Source organism: Protopterus annectens, chromosome 9.part0, assembly GCF_019279795.1.
Source record: "Protopterus annectens isolate FY-2018-M chromosome 9.part0, PAN1.0, whole genome shotgun sequence".
Classification (NCBI taxonomy): Eukaryota; Metazoa; Chordata; order Ceratodontiformes; family Protopteridae; genus Protopterus; species Protopterus annectens.
This window is the reverse complement of record NC_056743.1, coordinates 1,293,171,363-1,293,192,848: the sequence shown is the minus strand read 5'-3', so window position 1 is coordinate 1,293,192,848 and position 21,486 is coordinate 1,293,171,363.

Here is a 21,486-nt window from a genome sequence, read left to right as displayed (position 1 = left end):
CTGAAGTTAAAATAATGATAGACACTTGAGTTTCAGACTTCATTCACCAGAAAATTAATGCTAATGCAAAGTTTATCATTCTCTCAACTTTCTTAGTTTGTAAGGACATTATTTAAAAATTGTCCCTATTTATGGGCCTTTGTCCTACTTTTATTCATGGCTTTGTCCAGATTTCTTGCTCTAAGAAGTTAAAAAGTATGAAGGAAAGGCAGTTTATTTGGAAACTAGTGATAGTGATAAGAATTACACTCACTAATAATCAGGTATGAAATATGGTAAACATTATCTCTACTTTCGGTTTTAAAGTTTAAGATGTGAGATTTTTAATAATACATTTGAGTGCAGAAATTTTTATGAAGTAACATTTCATAGGTGTGTACTGGGCCTTTACAATCCTAGCCATAGGATTACCCCGGCATCGTGCCACCTGACCTTAGTTCCCAGGGCCTCTGTCAAGTAGAGCCACTGGAGTTATCCCCAGGGTGAATTTTCTATTTCCCATCCACTCAAGATTTCTCTTGAAGAAGGTTAGCGAGGTGCTCTGCTTGACACGTATGGGAAGTCTATTCCATAGCATGGGCAGTCTCTGGGTTATGAACCTGTCCCTCCAGTATGTTCTATTGATTGTGATAATGAGGATGAGTTATCTAGAGCGTGTGGTGCGGAAGGATTTGAATTTCTTTAGATGCAGCATTTCTAACAGAGTTGGGTTAAACATGGCTTTCTAAGTCAAGCAGAGATCGCCTCTAAGTAGGCGATATGAGACAGAAAATAGTTGGAGTTTTTTGAGTCTGTCCATATAGGACAAGTGTTTAAGGCCTAGGATCCTCTTTGTGAGGTAGTTTTGCGGCCTCTCCAGTTGTTGCAGGTGTCTAGTGAGGCACATGCCAAATGGGATATTGTACTCAATGATTGGCCTAATAAGGGAAGAGTAGAGGGAGACAATGACCTCTTTCTTCCTGGATGCAATACCCTTAGTAATGAGATGTGCCACATAGAAGGACTTTCTGACCACAGTGGCAATGTGGTGATCAAAACAGAGATTGCTGTAAACCTGTATTCCCAGATCTCTTATAACACCTTCTGTGTTCAGTGGACTACCATCAATGTGGTAATTCATGGGAACCAGGTTTTTCCCAAAGGGGATGACGACACATTTTTGGCAGTGAGCTTAAGGCCATGGTTCTGACACCAGTTAGGCCATTCTGTAGGATGTCAACATCACTTGGGGAGTTAATAATAGCTCCCAGCTTGCAATCATCTATGAACTTTGTCAGCCAGAATCCCTTCATGCTGGCCTGGACTTCAGAGAAGTAGATAACAAATGAGAGGACCCAGGACCGAACCCTGTGGGACTCCACTCGTGACTAGTCGGCAGTCTGACTTGGAGTCAGCTACTTAAACACTCTGGGTTCTATTTGTGAGCCAGTCTGCAACCCACCTAGTGATATAGGGGTTGATGCCTAGCTTAGTGAGTTTTTCCATGATTCCTGAGTGGAGAATGGTATCAAGGTAGGCTCTATGAATGACCTTGCCTTCATCCACAGCTCTGGTAACTGACTCAAAGAAGTCGACCAAGTTGAGCAGGCATGATCTACCCTTCACAAAACCAAACTGTGTGGGATCCAGAGTTTGGGGTTCCCTATAGCTTTGTTTATTATGTCCATGATGATCCATTCCATAGCACTGCATATCAGACTCATCAGGCTAATGGGGTGATAGTTCCCAGGGTCTGTAGTTGCTCCTCCTTTTGTGGAGAGGGATGACTATAGCAGTGCACCATTCAGTAGGGACAAAGCCTGAGGTGAGGCTGTGACTGAACAGGGCACACAGGTGAGGTGCCAGTTCACTCTGTAGTTCATGTAGAACACAGCCAGAGATATTGTCAGGTCCCACAGAAGCTGTATTCTTGGTCTTGGGCAGTGCTGTTTTAACCTGTGCCGCAGTAATACTGGGTGCCTGGCAGTTTACTGGTATTATGATTGGTCCTTTGGGGGGTGGAGAGAGGGGTAAAGTTGGCAATGAATCTGTTGGCCAGTATATTGGCAATATCTGCTGGCTCGATATAGGAGGTACCATTGTGCAGTAGCTCAGAACAAATCTAGATATTGCCATGGAGATTCTTTACACAACTATAGAAGGCCTAGTGGCATACCTCCAAACTGTACCAAATTACTCATTTTTTACGGAGTTTTGGGGTCCAAATAATGTGGTGCCACAATTCCCGAGTGGCACCCCCTTCATTTCCGACGGTTTCACCAGCTTCTTTTCTTATTTTTCATTTTTTCCAGGTTTTCAGCTGTTGTCATCACATGTGCGATGATGTCAGCTCTGTCAGGGCTACCAGCCTGTCGGAATCCAGCTGAAGGGCTCAGTGCACACATTTCCACCATCGTGCCATTTCCGGACTTTGAATGGATGCAGTATATTCTGCCGAGCAGGGAAACAGTTTTCATTACATTTTACCATTCTCAAGTCTAGGATTTCTCTCCTATCTGCAAGGATGGATGAGTGGGAACCGGGAAGTCCAGGGTGAACAATGAACAACTAGGAAACCTTCTTTCTTTATTCAGCGAGCAAAGGAGAATGTGTGTGTGTGTGTGTGTGTGTGTGTGTGTGTGTGTGTGTGTGTGTGTGTGTGTGTGTGTTTGTGTATGTGTGAATGCCCCCAATTTAATACACCTGGTAGCTAGAGGAACTCAGGCTCAAACCCTGTACCTTGGGTACAAGGTAAAAAGAGCCTAAAGTCCCTAGCCACCACCTATTCCTCATAAAATCTGTGGTTTTCAGGATTTTTTGTGGCAAATCACTAAAGGATTTAATTCTCTAAATAATGACAGGCATTTGAATTTCAGAGTTCATATTCTTCAAAAAATAAATGGTAACACAAAAACATTTTCTTCTAGCAAATTTCTAAGTTTATAACATCAGTATTGCTTTTCATGACTGTGGCAAATCACTGAAGGACTGGATTCACTAAATAATGGCAGGCATTTGAATTTCAGAATTCATATTCTTCAGAAAATAAATGCTAATGCAAAACCTTTTATTCTAGCAATTTTCTAAGTTTATAAGATCAGTATTTGAAATTTGTCCCTATTTTGGGGCTGTATTCCCCCATTATTGGCTTTGTCCAGTTTTTTGTGCTAAGAGGTTCAGAGCTATGGTGAGAAGTGAGAACTGAATTCACTAAATGATAGCCATTTAAGTTTCAGTCTTCCTATCTTTCAGCAAACTGCTGATTTGGCATAGTGGTATGTTGCTCTGCCTGTAAAACACAGGGTCCTGGTTTCAAGACTTGGCAGTGAAATGCATTGTGGTAACACAACATTTTATTCTAGCAACTTTCCAAAATGATTGCCCCCCCCCCCACCAAAAAAAAAAAAACTGAAATTGAAAATAATTGCGAGAAGCTGTGCAAGATGCTTGTGGCTTACACTACTGTTTTATATAAAGTGTGGGTGAAAAAATTAGACATTTATAATGGACATGTTCTGAATTGGGCAATTTTGTCATTATTGGTTCATGCATCAAAGAACACATGTATGTTTCTTGTTTTCTGTGCAAGGGGCCAATGATTTGAAAACAGACCAAAGGTAATCTTTATCCACCACTGGCCAGATGTATTTTCTTTGGATATGGTGTGGGTTTCAATGAATGTGAGTTTCAAGTGCAGAGAAGTTTTAATGCCAAGTCTATTTTCATTGTCAGACAGTATTGCTTTGTTTGGCAGCTTTGTTGTTTAGCATATGTCTATTAGTGTTTGTGCATTGTGCTATAAAATGTAAAAATAAAATCCAAATAATCATTGTAGAAGTAAAGCAGTATGGACACATTAGTGTTTATGGTAAATGGGGCAAAATAGGCAGGTAATGGGACATTGGAAATGCTCCAGGGGGACTCTGATGCCATATTTTGGTTGTCTGTTCTTCAGTTTGCATTTGAAAGTTGGTATCCCACAATTCCATTGGAGTGGGTGAGATTATGTAATTATGTAAACAAATTTGATGTTAATCAGCGTACAGATTTGTACCTATTTTTCATGGGCCTAGTCCAGATTTTTGATGTTTCCAGGTTGATAGAGGTATGCCTTGTGGTTGTCTTTACTATGTGCTACAATTCTGTTTTCATAGCTAGCTTTAGAGGATTTGATGAGGGATCTCAACTTTTTGTTGATGCTGATAAGGGAGTTTTTCCAGTGTTGGGACTTCACCTTATTCCACATCAGTTTCCTCCTTCTGCTGTAGAGTTGTTTATGGCAGGGGACCACCAGATTGGCTTCCTTTTTTGGAGAGGAGTGTCTTGGTTCTATCGGGTATGATGAGAGCCATACATTTGTGTAGGTGTTCGTACAGTGCATTGGTGTATGATTTGGTGATCATGCAACTATTCTCCATTTGCATGGGTGCCATAAAGTAAGCCATCGCTGTTTTTAGGAGCCCAAAGTTAGCTTTAAAGAAGTTTTACATGGTGGTTACCTTTGTGGGGGGGGGGATTTCCAAGGTGATTAGTTTGTGTTGGATCCAACTAGGGAGGAGTTGACTATTGGTGTAGAGCAACGGTCACCTGTGTTAGTAATGACCAGGTCAATAATGCTGCTACCTCTAGTGGGGGTTTGAAAGAGCTGGTCCTGGGCATTGGAATTAATGAATTCCAAGATCTGCTGGGCAAGTGTATTGGTACATGAGTAGTTTTCCCAGTTAATGGAGGGGTAGTTGAAGTCACCCAGTATGAGAGTGTTAGGTTGGACCCTAATATTCTCCAGGGTGCTTAGGAATGTAGAGTGTGAGTCTTGGGACATGGTTGGGGACCTATAGCAGGCTACAACCTGAATCACTGTCATACCCAATGTCAGCTGCACCTAAAGTATCTCTGATGCATTATGTTGGGCTACCAGTCTGGAGTTGTGCTCATCCTTTATGAATATGGAAACACCACCACCTTTGGAGCTTCGGTCCAAGTTCTGGGGCTGAAAGGTGTGGAATGAGTTATAGCCTGGCACTGCAGGGGTGCTTTCTGCTGCCTTGAACCAGGTCTCTGTTACAGCACAAATGTCAATGTTCTCCATTTTAAGGAGTGCTTCGAGCGAGTACATTTTGAGATTTAGACTTCTAGCATTGAGCAGCATGACCCTCAGATTGCATTTGTTTGTAGCTGTTATGGTGGTAATTTGGTCTTTGGAACACCACCTAAAAAAGGCACTATCATGGTGGCAAGAGCCTTGGCCAGTATCCAGAAGCCCAGGGGGTGACAGATGCAGGCCATCTCTGATAAAGCATCGAGGTCTCTCAATCATGTCATCCCAGGCAGACAGATACTGGATCCCCTTAGAATGACACCAGAAACCTAGCCAATTGTTGAAATCAATCATTTTCTCCTTGTACTGTGGTATCATTCTGGGTGATGGTAGGATGCTGCTCAGGGCTAGGGTCATACCCACCTGGACTACATAATCCAAGGGATCCTCCATGTCTCTTTTTATGTAGTCCAGGGAGGTACATCTCAGGTCATTCACACCTACATGTACAATGACAGAGTCATATTTTTACCTGTTGTTGAAGGACCTGAGTGTGTTTGTTATGTAGTGGATCCTGGCACCTGACAGGCAGCTGACTGTTACTTTCTCCTTATTCAACCTAGTGAGTGGGACATCATTGTGCTAAGCTGATAAGTATATTTTTTGGCACTTTTTAACTGTTCAGAGTTGAATAAAACAATAACTGAATTTAGTTCAGAATACAGTTCGAATAAATTGCATTTATTCAAACTGTATTTGCTCTAATATTACTACACACTCAAGTGTGCTAGCTTGCACTGCACTTGAATTGTTTTTAGTGCTGTTTAGCTGCTTTTCTGTAAAAAAAAAAAAATAATAATTTTAAGCTTGTTTCCTGCCTTTCCTGTAACTAGTCTAGTCCAGATACCGATTTGCTTTATTCAGGACTGTAATCTTCTGAGCCCCCCAAGCCTTTCTGTGTTGGAGGGAAGTCTTCTAGCTTATCAGTGGGAGCGGTAAGCACTAGGTAGCCTATTTACCACAAAAGGAGTGGTTTCTGGCCCATAAATTGTAGTTTATTGGCTGTTTGGGCAGTTTTTCCATCTCTCTCAACTTTTCTGGTTTAAAAGCCCACATTTGCACTTGTTTCCCACCTTTCCTGTAACTAGTCTAGTCCAGATGCAGATTTGCTGCATCCAGGACTGTTTGTACGCTTCTGAGCCCCCAAGCCTTTCTGTGTTGGAAGGAATCCTTCTAGCTTATCAGTGGGAGTGGTAAGCACTAAGTAGCCTATCTACCACATAAAGAGTGGTTTCTGGCCCAGAAATTGGAATTATTGGCCGTTCAGGCAGTTTTTCCATCTCTTTCAACTTTTCTGGTTTAAAAGCTTGCGTTTGAGCTTGTTTCCCACTTCTCCTGTAACTAGTCTAGTACAGATACATATTTGCTGTATCCAAGACTGTTTGCAAGCTTATGAGCCCCCTAAGCCTTTCTGTGTTGGAGGGAAGCCTTCTAGCTTGTCGGTGAAAGTGGTAAGCACTAGGTAGCCTATATACCACAAGAGGAGAGGTTGCTGGCCCATAAATTGTATTTTACTGGCCATTTGGGCAGTTTTTTCATCTCTTTCAACTTTCTGGTTTAAAACCCCGAGTTTGCGCTTCTCCTGCCTTTCCTGTAACTACTCTAGTCCAGACACAGATTTGCTGTATCCAGGACTGTAAGTAAGCTTCTGAGCCCCCCAAACCTTTGTGTATTGGAGGGAAGCTTTCTAGCTTATAAATGGGAGTGGTAAGCACTAGGTAGCCTATCACAAGAGGAGTGGTTTCTGAACCAGAAATTGTAGTTTATTGGACATTTGGGCAGTTTTTCCATCTCTTTCAACTTTCTGGTTTAAAAGCCCATGTTTGAGCTTGTGTCCTGCCTTTTCTGTAACTAGTCTAGTCCAGATACAGACTTGCTGTATACAGGACTGTTTGTAAGCTTCTGAGCGGTGCCAAAGTCTGCTCATCAATTTTTCCCTTAGATCTGCTAGTTCTCTCCTCTCCTGCACTTTTTACTAGCTTATTAGTCTAGCACTTTGCCAGACTTCTTGTAGCAATTATTTAGCACACAAAAGTGCTATCAGCACTAAACATTGTACAAGAAAACAGCTCCAGTACTTATTAATGCCCACCCTCCAGGCATGACTAAAGGTCAGTTCCCTGTGCTTTTCCTTGAGATATTTATTTTAGCACAAAGTTCATTTCTGGGTTTGAAAAATGGAAAAATTAGTTTCCTTGAAACAATTACATTATTATACCTAAACATGATCATGGTAAAAAGAAATCAACTGTACAATTCACAGCTGTTGAGATGCACAGAGATGACATTTGTGATTATTTTGAAGAAAAATGGCATGAGGTGTACAATGTGATTTGATCTCTAGATGAAAGGCAACTAGGGGCTGGGGTATGGAAGATGTGGGGTATCTGGCAATTATAAATAGGAAAATTATAGTGTTCATCAAATGTCATGATAATAAATGGTTCATAGGTTGGCACTAGGCTATCGGCCCTATGGCCTATACAAGCTTAGCCATAACAATTCCCTGGCTATTTCTTCCCACACTATTTACTTCCCTGGACTCCTGTCTAGCAGGGCGACTGACGTCATCCCCAGGGTGAATTTCCTTTCTCCCATCCAATCATCAAGGTTCCTTTTGAAGAGGGCCAAAGAGGTGCTCTGCTTGACATGTATAGGTAGCCTATTCCAGAGTCTGGGAAGTCTCTGAGTCAGGAACCTATCCCTCCAGCATGTTTGGTTTATTGTGATGACAAGGTGTAGATCCCTGGAGCATGTGGCTCTGAGGGATTGGGATTTTTTTAAGTGTAGCATGTCCAACAGCTCTGGGTTTGACATGGCCTTGTATGTTAAGCAGAGATCGCCTCGGAGTAGACGATATGCGACAGAGTATAGTTGGAGTTTTTAAGGCGGTTAGCATAGGGCATCTGCTTTAGGCCTGTGATTCTTTTAGTGAGGTATTTCTGCGGCCTTTCCAGTTGTTGCAGATGTCTTGAGAGGTATATACCAAATGGGGTGTTGTATTCTATAATGGGTCTAATGAGGGATGAGTACAGTGGGACAATTACCTCCTTTTTTCTGGATGAAATGCCCTTAGTGATGAGGTGTGCCACATAGAAGGATTTCCTGACTGTTGTGGCACTGTGGTTATTGAAGGTGAGACCACTGTCCACCTGTGTCCCTAAGTCTCTTATCACACTTTCAGTGTTTAGTGTACTGCCACCTATGTGGCAATTCATGGGTACATGTTTTTTCCCAAAGGAGATAACTATACATTTCTTGGCATTGAGCTTGAGCCCATGGCTCTGGCACCAAGCATCTGTTTCTGTAAGACCCTTTTGTAGCATATCCACATCATTTGGAGATTCAATAATATCTCCCAGTTTGTAGTCATCTGTGAATTTTGTTAGCCAGAGTCCCTTAGTGTTGGCCTGTACTTCAGAGAAGTACATGCCAAACAAGAGAGGTCCCAGAACTGAATCCTGAGGTAGTCCACTTGTCTGGAGCTGGATTTGGAATCAGCTACTTTTAGTGTGGGTTCTGTCAGTAAGCCATTTGGCAACCCATCAAGTGACATAGGGATTAATGCCCAGCTTAGTAAGTTTATCTATGATTCCAGAGTGGGGGATGGTGTCAACGGCCTTGGCAAGGTCCAGATAGGCTGTGTGGACTGCCTTACCCTCGTCCACGGCTCTGGAGACTGATTTGAAGAAGTCAATCAGGTTCAGGAGACAAGATCGGCCCTTCACGAACCCAAACTGGGTGGGGTCCAGTGTTTGAAGGTTGCCAATGTCTTTGTTTATAAGTTCCATGATAATACTTTCCATGGCCTTGCAGATCAGGCTCATCAGACTGACGGGGCAGTAGTTCCCGGGATCCAAGGTGGATCCCCCTTGTGGAGTGGGATAACTGTAGCTGTGTGCCACTCAATGGGCACAAAGCCTGAGGTGAGGGTATGATTAAACATGACACTTAGGTGAGGTGCCAGTTCATTTTGTAGTTCATGTAGTACACAGCCCGGGATGTCATCTGGTCCCATGGATGCTGTACTCTTAGCTTTGTTGAATGCATTTTTTACCTGTGTGGCCGTTATTACCAGAATTTGGCAATCTTCCGGTATTGAGATGGGCAATTTAGGGGGTGAAAGGGGGGTGAAGGTGGCACTAAACCGATCTGCCTGGGTATTTGCAATACCCTTGGGATCAGTATATTTAATGCCATTCTGTTGTAGCTCAGAGCAGATCTGAGCATTGCCATTTAGATTCTTGACATAGTTATAGAATGCCTTGTGGTTGTCTTTGGAATCTTTGGAAATTTTATTTTCATAACTAGCTTTGGAGGATTTTATGAAGGATCTCAGCTTCTTATTGAGGCTGATAAGGGAGTTTTTGCATCCTGGGATTTTTGTCTTTTCTGCAACAGTTTCTTCCTTTTGTTGTAAAGTTTGTTTATGGCAAACTGGCTTGCAAAGTGGCTATCTAACAGATCCCAAGTAGACATTGCTGGTACCCTTTCTGAATGTAAAATGCAATTCTGGGCCCTCTCCTGTTTGGCATTTAGTTTTCACACATTTGAGCAATATACCTGAAGTTTGGTTAACCAATATTGTGGATGGCTGCAAGCTGGGTGCTGTTACCCATTTATTCACAGTTACAAAACCGCTTCAAAAAGGGCTGGAATATCCAGGTGTACTAAAACTGGTCTTAAGCTAAGTGTAAAAAGTACAGGCTAGCAGCATTCATCAAAAAGCTGTTCCCACCTCATATGTTATAAGTGATATTCTTCTTCAAACAGACACAGTCATAAGAAAGCTGGGTATTTATCTGGACAATTCTATCATTTGATCAATGTTTCTATCACAGTCAGGAAATGTTTCCATCTGACCCAGTTCATTTCAAAGGAAATATCTCCAAGATACAAAGATGCAACCTTACTATTGTACTCTCCCCTTATCAGAACCATCATCGAATACAATGCTCCCTTTGGTATGTACAAATACAAGCATACTGTCCAAATGGAAAGGCCTCATTAATTTTTACCCAAAAAAATAAAAATAAAAAATAAAGGCCTTAAATCCTTTAACCATCCAGATTAGCATAACTCTCTTTATACTCAGCAGCCTACTGGCTGCTCCAAGGTGACCCGTGTCTCACTTTTCAAGGCATGAAAGACCCAATCCTATTTGACCTCTTATTTCTTTGCATAACCAGTGGTTTTACAAACTCCTGTACTAGGGACCTAAAGTTGCACCACCAAGACTTGCTGGAGGGATAGGGTCCTAACTCAATTATTCCTAGACTAAGGAATAAGGACAAGTAAAATACTGCTTTGCTTTTAAGGCTTGTCTTGATGACTGAATGGAGAGACATAAATTTGGACCAGGGTTATCATGTACTGCCCTGCTTGATTTAGGAGGTTGTGGGTACTATTAAGTACTCATACAGGGTGGTAAGAACTTAAGTGTGTCTGCTTAGAGGTGACTATGGCTAGGCCTCTTTTGGTCCTTGTGATTGCTTCCTACTATTGTTCCTGTATCTTCAAAGACCCCACAACTCTAAAATTCCCAGCAATTTCTAGTCAAATGAGTATCTGACATGAATTCACCTGGAAAGCACTTGTAGCTGTGTGACATATTTGGATACATGCTACAAAAAGGCCATTACATTCTAGAACTGGTCTGATCAGTGTAAAGAGGAAAGATGACTTCTCTTGATTTGAATGAGATACCTTTACCTTTTAACTGGGCTATATAGAAAGATTTCATGGCTACTGGTGTTGAGTGATAGTTAAAAATAAGAAGCTGTTTTCAAAGTTGTTAAGATCACTGATCACCATATAATTCTGGAGTGGAGTGCCATCTATAAAGTAAAATGTTGTCATATTTTGTTTACCAAAGGTGACAATGCCACACTTTTGTGCATTTAAATGAAGCACATTTACTAACATACCATTTATTTGTATGGTTTAACTCTTGCTGGTATCAGCTGCTGAGTGAAGGACAATACCCAGCTTGCAGTCACTTGCAAATTTAGTTAGCGATATGTCCAGGTTAGTGGTTTGGAGATCTAACAAGTAGATACTGACCAGAAGGGACCCTAGTACCAAACCCTGCTCCATAATACCCCTTTATCTGTCTGAAATGCCTTTCAGAAGCTGTAACAAAGACATATACAGGCTTCATGGAACAGTTCCTAAGAAACACACATGCACGCACTTAAAGCAAATCATGTTACAGGCCAGAGTCTCAATCATGGCTGCTTAAATGACTACGGATATTGCTGTCATGCTCAGCTGCACAGCAAAAGCAACTGCATCACTGACATGCAGAAACTAGCTGGCACATCTTCTACCATCCTGATTGTATCCCCCTAACAATCTGCATACAGGGCAAGCTATGGCTTTGGTTTATGGAGTGCGATTGAAACAAATTTATCTGCAAGTATATTAGCAGTATCTTTAGGGTCAGAGTGGGTAACAGCATATGCATTGCTGTGAGTTATTTCTTAATCATCTGATGCAGCTAAAGATGGATTTATGATTATGTTTGACCTGTAGGTGCTAACTTTAATTTGTATTCCACTAACACCTTCTGTATGGTAATGTTCAAATTTTTGCTGAGCTTTTTGACATAGTCTTTAATGTGGGTAGAGTTTGATTCATGAAGGGTCTTAATTAATCTTTTTATTATACAGCTTATTAATGTCGCATACTACAAAATGGCATAGTTTTACATTCCCCTGTATATTTGATGCTGATTGTGATCACTTGATGTATGTTGTTTCTTAGACTGAAGTAAAGTTCATTGATACAAGTGACAGCTGAAGCTACGTGGGGGGGGGGTGGAAATTCTGCATTTGAATTTTGAGAGCTCATCATCTAGTTTGAACAGATTTGTCATGTTATAGTTTTTGAATTCAAAGGTGTTCATTATGGTTGGATTAGATGCATTAATGTTTGATAAAAACGTTCTAACTTCCAACTTCAAAAACAAAGGTACACCAAACCCAGTTGATGAATTGATGTAACCAAAAAACGAATACCACTCTCCAAAATAGTTTTAGCGCTTTCATCCACCTTTAATTTACGTGAACTTCTTCAGAAACATAGGAAATGACATGATAAGTTGTATAAATACAAATGTTACAGGAAATGATGTCATGATAATACAATTAAAAACTTTTTTTCATTATAACTTTTCACATAATTTAAACTTAGTATGTTACTCACAAATATTAATAATTCTACATGATTAATACTTTTGTAAAAGTTTTTTGCATATGTGTATATATATGAATGTATCTATAAATTTAACAAATAATTTAAGTAAAACTATCTATACATTAAAAAACATTTTAAATTAATGACTTCATTGAGTCCTGGTGACTGATCTGCTCCAAACACCAGTTTCCAAAATGATTCTCTACACTCTAAGGTGTTGTTTAAATCACCCAAAAAAATTCCCTTTATTACTGCATCTAAAATAAAAAATTCAAACTTCTTAAAATCCTTACATGTAATAGCATGCCTGGCCAAAGCATTATTTTTTAAAATCCTTACATGTAATAGCATGCATAGATGCATTAATGTTGTTACTCTGACTATGGGTAAAGTGCTATGAGTTTACTGTATATGCTGGCCCGGCTTGCCTGACTGCATAGCATGAATCTTACTTTGTGGATCACCTTCCATTTTGTGATACTAAGGCTTGCTAGTGTTGCACATTTTTATTTGTGTGAAAGGACCTGTGGGACTAATTGCCATTATCACAAAGTACACTGGCTTGGTGCTGAATGTTTGCACTGGTGTGGCCCAACCTCTGGGACTGGCTGTTGTGATATGACACTTGGTGCAGAATGCCAGCAATGGTGTCAATGAACATTTGTAGGACTGGCTGCCATGATATATCATACAGGCTTGCTACAGACTGCCTTGCAAGTGCATTTTTCCAGCTATTCTACAGAGACTTGCTGCAGTGCAGCACTGTAACCAAACTGCAGTCTGTGTAATATGATTAAACAGAGAGTGTAATGACTGCCAGTCATGGTCAATACATTTTATTGGGGGATGGGCACACAGTATAGATGCCGGAGTGTAATTCAGTGCTCTGGTGTAACTTATAGCTTTTATGGTTTGGTGAAATATGGCTTTAGTGTGTACACTCTTGTTCTCTGGTACATGCTTTGATTGGAGAGTAAGGAGGGGGAGTGACGCATTCATGTCCGAAAACATACTTGCGCTTTATGAGAACACTCATTTGCAGAAAAATGACTGTACACTTCAGTTAGTCCTAGCAATAATTCCCTGCACTATTCTTCTTCTAGTAATAGTCAGAAGAAAGAGTACTGCAACAATAATGATTTCTAATATTGCATGAAACATTTCTTATTTACTGGTAAAATCCCATTTATTACTGGATGAGCCAAACAGCAGCTGTCAGCCATGACCTAAACACATAGCACAAGCAATGTGGTAAAGTTTGTGCAAATTTTATAATAAAAGTTATAGATTTCTGGGGTGGAGTGGAATGGGTTACTTTACATTAATATAGTAACGCTCTTTCTTCTGTAATAACATGTATTACCACACCTATCAGCTGCTCTGATTTTGGCCCTCAACTTTATCCTTGTTCCTCATAGATTTACTGAAGTTCCTTGTAAAGTCAGACCTGTTTATGGGTACACCCCTTATTAAATAAATAAACATAGCTAATAGAATGACTGCCTTCCACTAACTTTACAGGTTATATATATAAATACCTTCTGTTGCAATAAAATAAGAAAGTGCTCCACTTTCTCACCGTGTGCTATGAATTTTAATGAACAGTGTTAAACCTGTTTTTTTGCATTTTTGAGGCTGACACACCAATTATATATATATATATATATATATATACACATACATACATACATACATCTGAATACACTCCCTATTGAAATGTCAGGACTTGGATTGTCTTATCCTGAAACACAGAAAACAACTCATAAAATACAGGACAACAGCGAATATCAAAACTTATTCCTCTATTTCAAACTTCATTTTTTGTACAGGGACAATCCTTCTACACCATCTGAACTTGGATCTAACAGTAGAAAATAAAATAAAACAGGCTGACCACAGCTGAACAAACTTCCAGATTCCAAACTCCAAATTCCAGGTTCCACAAGAATAAAACTTTAACAGGACAACAAGAGTAAGAGCTTTCGCGATCTAACAACTGATCGCTTCTTCAGACTCATTAAAACATACATCAGAGCAATGAATTTAAAAACCCAATGCATCCAATCAGAGAACTAATGCTCTGTGACATCATATGGCACATTTAAAAGACAAAAAACAATACATATATAATATAATAAAAATGTATATCAATAAAATATCTTATAAATATTTTTAGTTAGAAATGTCATTACAATTTAAAATTGATGGAATAAGACTAGTCAGTGTTTTAAAGGTCTGGATTTTAAAAATGGTTTTAGAGAGACCGCCCTATTTAACCCAGGCGGTTTATCTGCTTGAAGTTGCAGAATCCATTTCTGTTCTGTCTCCTCCACTTTATTCTTAATGTCACCTCCGCTATTATTTTTACTAATTATTTCTATCTCCATGAAGTTAAAAATGTGTTGTGAATTTTCTGCCTGTACGCATTTAGCCAAAGCACTAGTGTCTTTCTTATTTGTTATCTCTCTCAAATGTTCAAGCACACGTTCTTTAAGGTATCTGTCAGTTTTGCCTATATAAAATACAGAGCATCTGGTGCAGAAACTAAAATAAACTAGGTGATATGTTCTACAATCAGCATAAAAGTTAACCTCAATGGTGAAGGCTAGAGTGGGATGTTTATAGACAGATTTATTGTATAAATAATTACAGGCCATACAGTTTCTACAGGGAAAGGTCCCTATTCTTTGTGATAATACTGGTTGTTTTGAGGAACTTGACTTATAGCAGAGCTGTCTTTTTAAAGATTTCTTATTTATGAAGGAAAACTTAGGTTTATCGTCTAAGACATTATGTAACTCTGGTACTGAGTGTAAAATATTCCAATTCTTTTCAATGATGCCACAAAATCTCCTAATATCACTTGAATAAGTTACTGGGAATCTTCATGTTATTACCATCTTGTATATCATTTTCTTCTTCAACTGTTTCTGAGAAGAAGGGTTTGCATCTATTAGCTCGTTTTCGTTCATGTTCTTAATGCTACTATTGATGTCTCTGTTACTGTAGCCTCTGTCTTTAAACTCCTTCTTTAGAGTTGTAACTGTATCATTTAAGCCTTCATTAGTGTTATGTAATCGACTAGCTCTCATGAGCTGTCCTTTTATAACATTCTTATGTACATGTGTAGGATGCATACTCGCTTTGTGTAAAATACTGTTTTTGCGTGTAGGTTTCCTGTAGATTTCTGTGACTATCTCATTTAAATGTGTCTTCCTAACAGAGACATCCAAAAATTCAATAATTTCATGAGAATATATATTTGTGAATCTAAGGAATTCTGTGGTACTATGTAAATAATCTAACAAACATTGCAATTCTTCAATGGTACCCCCCCACAGCAAAAAAACATCGTCTACAAACCGTGTGTGCCGCCTGTTTTATTTTATTTTCTACTGTTGCTCTGAGGTGTAAACCGGGCGTTTATCCAGTCTTTGGACTTTTTTCTCTTCACTTTTCCTAAGTGGTTTTTGACTGGAACATGGCTGAAGGTAGTTTCACCACGGGACTTAGAAGGAATCAATATGAACGACTTACTGGACTTCTATGCATGGAGTCTAATCCTTTGATGCAAAATCCAGTTTTTCCGATGAATGACAAAGAACAAATTGACTATGATACTCATAAGAAATTTACAGAGCTATACAGAGATCTAGAGAATAAAATGTATAGCTTCAAGAGACTACAATGGCAGAGATTTCATTTGGAGGCATCGCTGAAGTATAAAATAGTACCTAGGGGTCTAAGGGTATTAAATATGCCTACGTATGGAGAAACATACCCAGATCTATTACAAAAATGGCAGAATTTGAACCTACAGCTGAGCTATGATTATATGCATCTATTAATTGAATATTTTAAACCACATGAGAAAGAATTGGCAGATGAAATAGAAAGACTACAGGGTCAACTGGTCGATAACTTCTCCATTGAGATTTTAGGAAGTAGACTGGATGACCTAGCTGACAGTATACAGGGCTATGATAAAAGACTACAGAATACAAAAATGAAGAAATAACAATGTGATCTTAATGACTTTCAACGTAAAGAAGTCTTTTCATGGCCCAGGAGAGTATTTCCTAACACTGAGAATTTAGAGAAAAATATTATTTCATCTAATACCTCTAATACATCTGATCAAACTGATGCTGTCTCTTTAAATAGAGACTCTGGAAATACTACTGACGTCAGCATCAGGCAAGAATATGTAGAACCTCCTACTTCTGAAAATGGCGCCAGTATGAATGAAGTTTTATCATCGGCTCAAATAAGTATGACTGTAGGCGATGGTAATAGGAATAATGAAGCCGTTTCTATTTCACAGACTTTTTTTAGAATCAAAAGACACAACACAAACTTCCATTCTTTCCTTTGTGTTGAAAAAAGCGCTACCGATAAGGGAGAGATCAAACAGCAGGAATCGGAAAGACAGGGTACGTCAACAGAAGGAACGAGGAATACATTTCAACACAATGACCACATGGAGCAAGAATTCCAAGACTTGGTAATTAATTTATCAAGTCTTCAATTAACTGCTGCATAGGTATCCCTTTTAAACAAGGGTTTAAGTTTTTTTCAGCACAGAAAACATTATTGACAGACTTATTGAAAGAACTAAAAATGTTTTTGCGTACTTTAACTCTTAAAACAATATTCAAGGACACTGGCTCTGTTCAGTTGAATATTTTCAAACAGCCCAGTGTATATATACCTAAACCACATCCGGTTATAGAAAACTTTACTAATGTCTGTGAAAATGAGATTAGAGCTATGTATGCCCAAGATAGTTTACCTGCATTTTATAATTTAACTAAACCAGAAACTGAAGCATTAATACAATTAAAAGTGTCCCAAAGTATTGAAATAAGGCCAGCGGATAAAGTGGGCAGCATAGTGGTAATGGATAAAGCATTTTATATTCAGAAAATGATGGAGCCTTTGAATGATGCAGAGACCTATGTGTCTATAAATGAAAGACAAGTAAAAGATATTATTGACAGAGTGTCTGTCTTTATTTTTAACCTTCTAGTTACTAAACAAATCTCTGAAGAACTTTTTGATTATTTTCAGTTAGAGTACCCCACCATACCTGTTATCTACGGACTACCGAAGGTACATAAGCATATAAGTCATCCCCCCCATGAGACCCATAGTCTCAAGTAAAGGATGGGTCACAGAAGCTGCATCTATTTATGTTGAAAAATGCCTGCATCCGATATTAGCTTTGTCTGTCACTGTACTCAAGGACACCAAAGCATTTTTGAGATCATTATACAGTAGAGTATCAACCATGGATGTAGAATATATTTTTGTGACTATGGATATCACTTTTTATTTACAGTAATACCAAACCATTGGGGCATCGAAAGAATATGGGATATACTGAATGAAAAACAGATATATAATAGTACCAAAAGTAATTTGATCTGTGAATTACTGGATATTATATTGGATAATAATGTTTTCATATTCAGTGAGAAATTTTATTTACAGAAAATTGGCATAGCAATGGGCACGGCGTGCGCAAATAGCTACGCCAACTTAGTATTAGTAGCATGGGAAAATGAATTTGTATTAAACAGTAATATGTATGCAGAAAAAATTTATGGTACGCACGGTTTGTAGATGATGTTTTTTGCTGTGGGGGGGGGGGGTACCATTGAAGAATTGCAATGTTTGTTAGATTATTTACATAGTACCACAGAATTCCTTAGATTCACATATATATATTCTCATGAAATTATTGAATTTTTGGATGTCTGTTAGGAAGACACATTTAAATGAGATAGTCACAGAAATGTACAGGAAACCTACAAGCAAAAACAGTATTTTACACAAAGCGAGTATGCATCCTACACATGTACATAAGAATGTTATAAAAGGACAGCTCATGAGAGCTAGTCGATTACATAACACTAATGAAGGCTTAAATGATACAGTTACAACTCTAAAGAAGGAGTTTAAAGACAGAGGCTACAGTAACAGAGACATCAATAGTAGCATTAAGAACATGAACAAAAACGAGCTAATAGATGCAAACCCTTCTCAGAAACAGTTGAAGAAGAAAATGATATACAAGATGGTAATAACATGAAAGTTAGATTCCCAGTAACTTATTCAAGTGATATTAGGAGATTTTGTGGCATCATTGAAAAGAATTGGAATATTGTACACTCAGTACTAGAGTTACATAATGTCTTAGACTATAAACCTAAGTTTTCATTCATAAATAAGAAATCTTTAAAAAGACAGCTCTGCTATAAGTCAAGTTCCTCAAAACAACCAGTATTATCACAAAGAATAGGGACCTTTCCCTGTAGAAACTGTATGGCCTGTAATTATTTATACAATAAATCTGTCTATAAACATCCCACTCTAGCCTTCACCATTGAGGTTAACTTTTATGCTGATTGTAGAACATATCACCTAGTTTATTTTAGTTTCTGCACCAGATGCTCTGTATTTTATATAGGCAAAACTGACAGATACCTTAAAGAACGTGTGCTTGAACATTTGGGAGAGATAACAAATAAGAAAGACACTAGTGCTTTGGCTAAATGCGTACAGGCAGAAAATTCACAACACATTTTTAACTTCATGGAGATAGAAATAATTAGTAAAAATAATAGCGGAGGTGACATTAAGAATAAAGTGGAGGAGACAGAACAGAAATGGATTCTGCAACTTCAAGCAGATAAACCCCCTGGGTTAAATAGGGTGGTCTCTCTAAAACCATTTTTAAAATCCAGACCTTTAAAACACTGACTAGTCTTATTCCATCAATTTTAAATTGTAATGACATTTCTAACTAAAAATATTTATAAGATATTTTATTGATATACATTGTTATTATATATGTATTGTTTTTTGTCTTTTAAATGTGCCATATGATGTCACAGAGCATTAGTTCTCTGATTGGATGCATTGGGTTTTTAAATTCATTGCTCTGATGTATGTTTTACTGAGTCTGAAGATGCGATCAGTTGTTAGATCGCGAAAGCGCTTACTCTTGTTGTCCTATTAAAGTTTTATTCTTGTGGAACCTGGAATTCGGAGTTTGGAATCTGGAAGTTTGTTCAGCAGTGGTCAGCCTGTTTTATTTTATTTTCTACTGTTGCTCTGAGGTGTAAACCGGACATTTATCCAGTCTTTGGACTTTTTTCTCTTCACCTGAACTTGAGTCTACTTTGGAAGACTGAAATACCACAACACTGACTTTCACAATCCCGAGATGAGAAGGCCAACAACATCAGAAAACCAATGTTCTGGGACACCAACTATGAACTCCAGGTAAGTAGCTACTTGTCCAAAAAAATATTAAATTAAATCTGAAGCAAATTTAAGCCACCGATATGAGGGGCTTTGCCTCCCACCCCCTACCAAATCCGAGGTCACACTATAGTGGGCTAAAGGGCAAAGTTCAATGTGGTGGCCAAGTGGTTACTTACCTGGAGTTCACAGTCTGTGTTCTGGGACATCAGTTTTCTGATTTGTTGGCCTTCTCGTCTCAGGATTGTGAAAGTTGGTGTTATAGTATTTAGGCCTTCCAAAGTAGACCGCTGAACTTATATATACAAACTCTGAGGGTGTCATATCTTGGAGAAAAGAGAATATTATGAGAAAATGGTAATCTCTGATTTAATATATGTAAGTCCAGATTTTCAGCCATTCAGCATCCACACTTTGGGACTCTGCAATCCATGTCCCAGCATTTCAAATTGTTACTACCTGAATCATATTACTGGTAAGTTCTTATGAAGTGAAAACCCAAAACAATACATTTTATAGGAAAATTAAAGTGCTCTGTCTTTTTATATATTATAACAAAATATAAATATTTTGCATGTTTTGAGAAGTATGCCCATATTTGAGACCCTACTTTCCTTAAAAAGATGTTACACTATAGAAAACAAAGTGAAAGTGGAATTATCAAGGGACCATGTCCTGAAAAGTATGTAACATCCTGACACTGGACAGAGATACTGATGTTTGAGGTTAGGATGGAATTTGGGCCAGAATGGCCTTTGTAAATTGGCAGAGTGCAAATGTTACAAAACAGTCAGTTGAAAAGAAAAGTGTAGATGTCACTTCTCTTCACAGTAAAATAAATAAAAGCTATCAAAACATAAATATATAATGTTGGTATCATTTTAAACCTAAAAGGACTTTTCATTTTCTGTATATGGTGAGGTATAATGGATGGCCTTTGAAAATTGATTTATTTCATTAGAATTCAATATGCAGTTACTGCTTTATCTTTAAAGTAAGAGCCATGTCCAATAAAGCTTTATATTACATATAGCATTCCCTGAACATTTTATGAATAAGAGTTGAACCATTTTGGAGGTACATATTTTTAAATTCAAAGAGCAAAAATAAGGAAAACCAGCCAATATTCTGGGGACAGCAGTTAAAGGGTTTCTAATTGTGTATTTATTAAAATAAAAAATCATTCCCATTCAGTACAAGCTAGTACCAGACAGAACAGTTAAATTAAGCAATATAAGTATTTTTTTTTTTGGGGGGGGGGTGATCTTGGTGTTAGCTACTATTCTTCCTTCAAAGATTTTGATTGTGGCATAGCAGTTAGTATTGCTTCACAGTGACTGGTTCTTCAGCCCATTTCTTACCTGGGGAGTCTTCTGTAGAGACTTTGCAAACCCTACTTGTGCATGGGCATTTATCAGGTGGTCCAGTTTATTTGTACATGCTAAAGACATGCCATAGGGGAACTGATCCTCCCCTACCTCCTGTGTATAGTTTTGTGTGTATGTCTCTGTATATTTACATTCATTTCCTGCTTGTTTGAATATCCCATTATAAAATTACTAAATATGTAACTCCAACCTTTTTAACAAAAAATATGTCTGCAGTTGATACTGAACCTCTATTATGCAATAAAAAGGAGATATTATGCCTCCAAAATGATGGTGTTCATGCTGGCAACCATTTAACCCAATCCTATATAACTGGCCTCATTTCTTATTTGTAGAAATAGCCACCATCCTGAGCCAAACTGGCTACTTCAATGATGGTATCCAGCAAAGAAGGGGTTCCCCACAATGACATATATAGCAAATCCTAGACTTGCTCAAGGGTCACACAGCTGAAAAATAGAGTCTGGGGGAAGCAAACTAAGGCCCACAGGAAGCAGCTAATTAACACCTCATAACATTAATCTTCTGCTTTAACTGACAGACTAATATGGATCT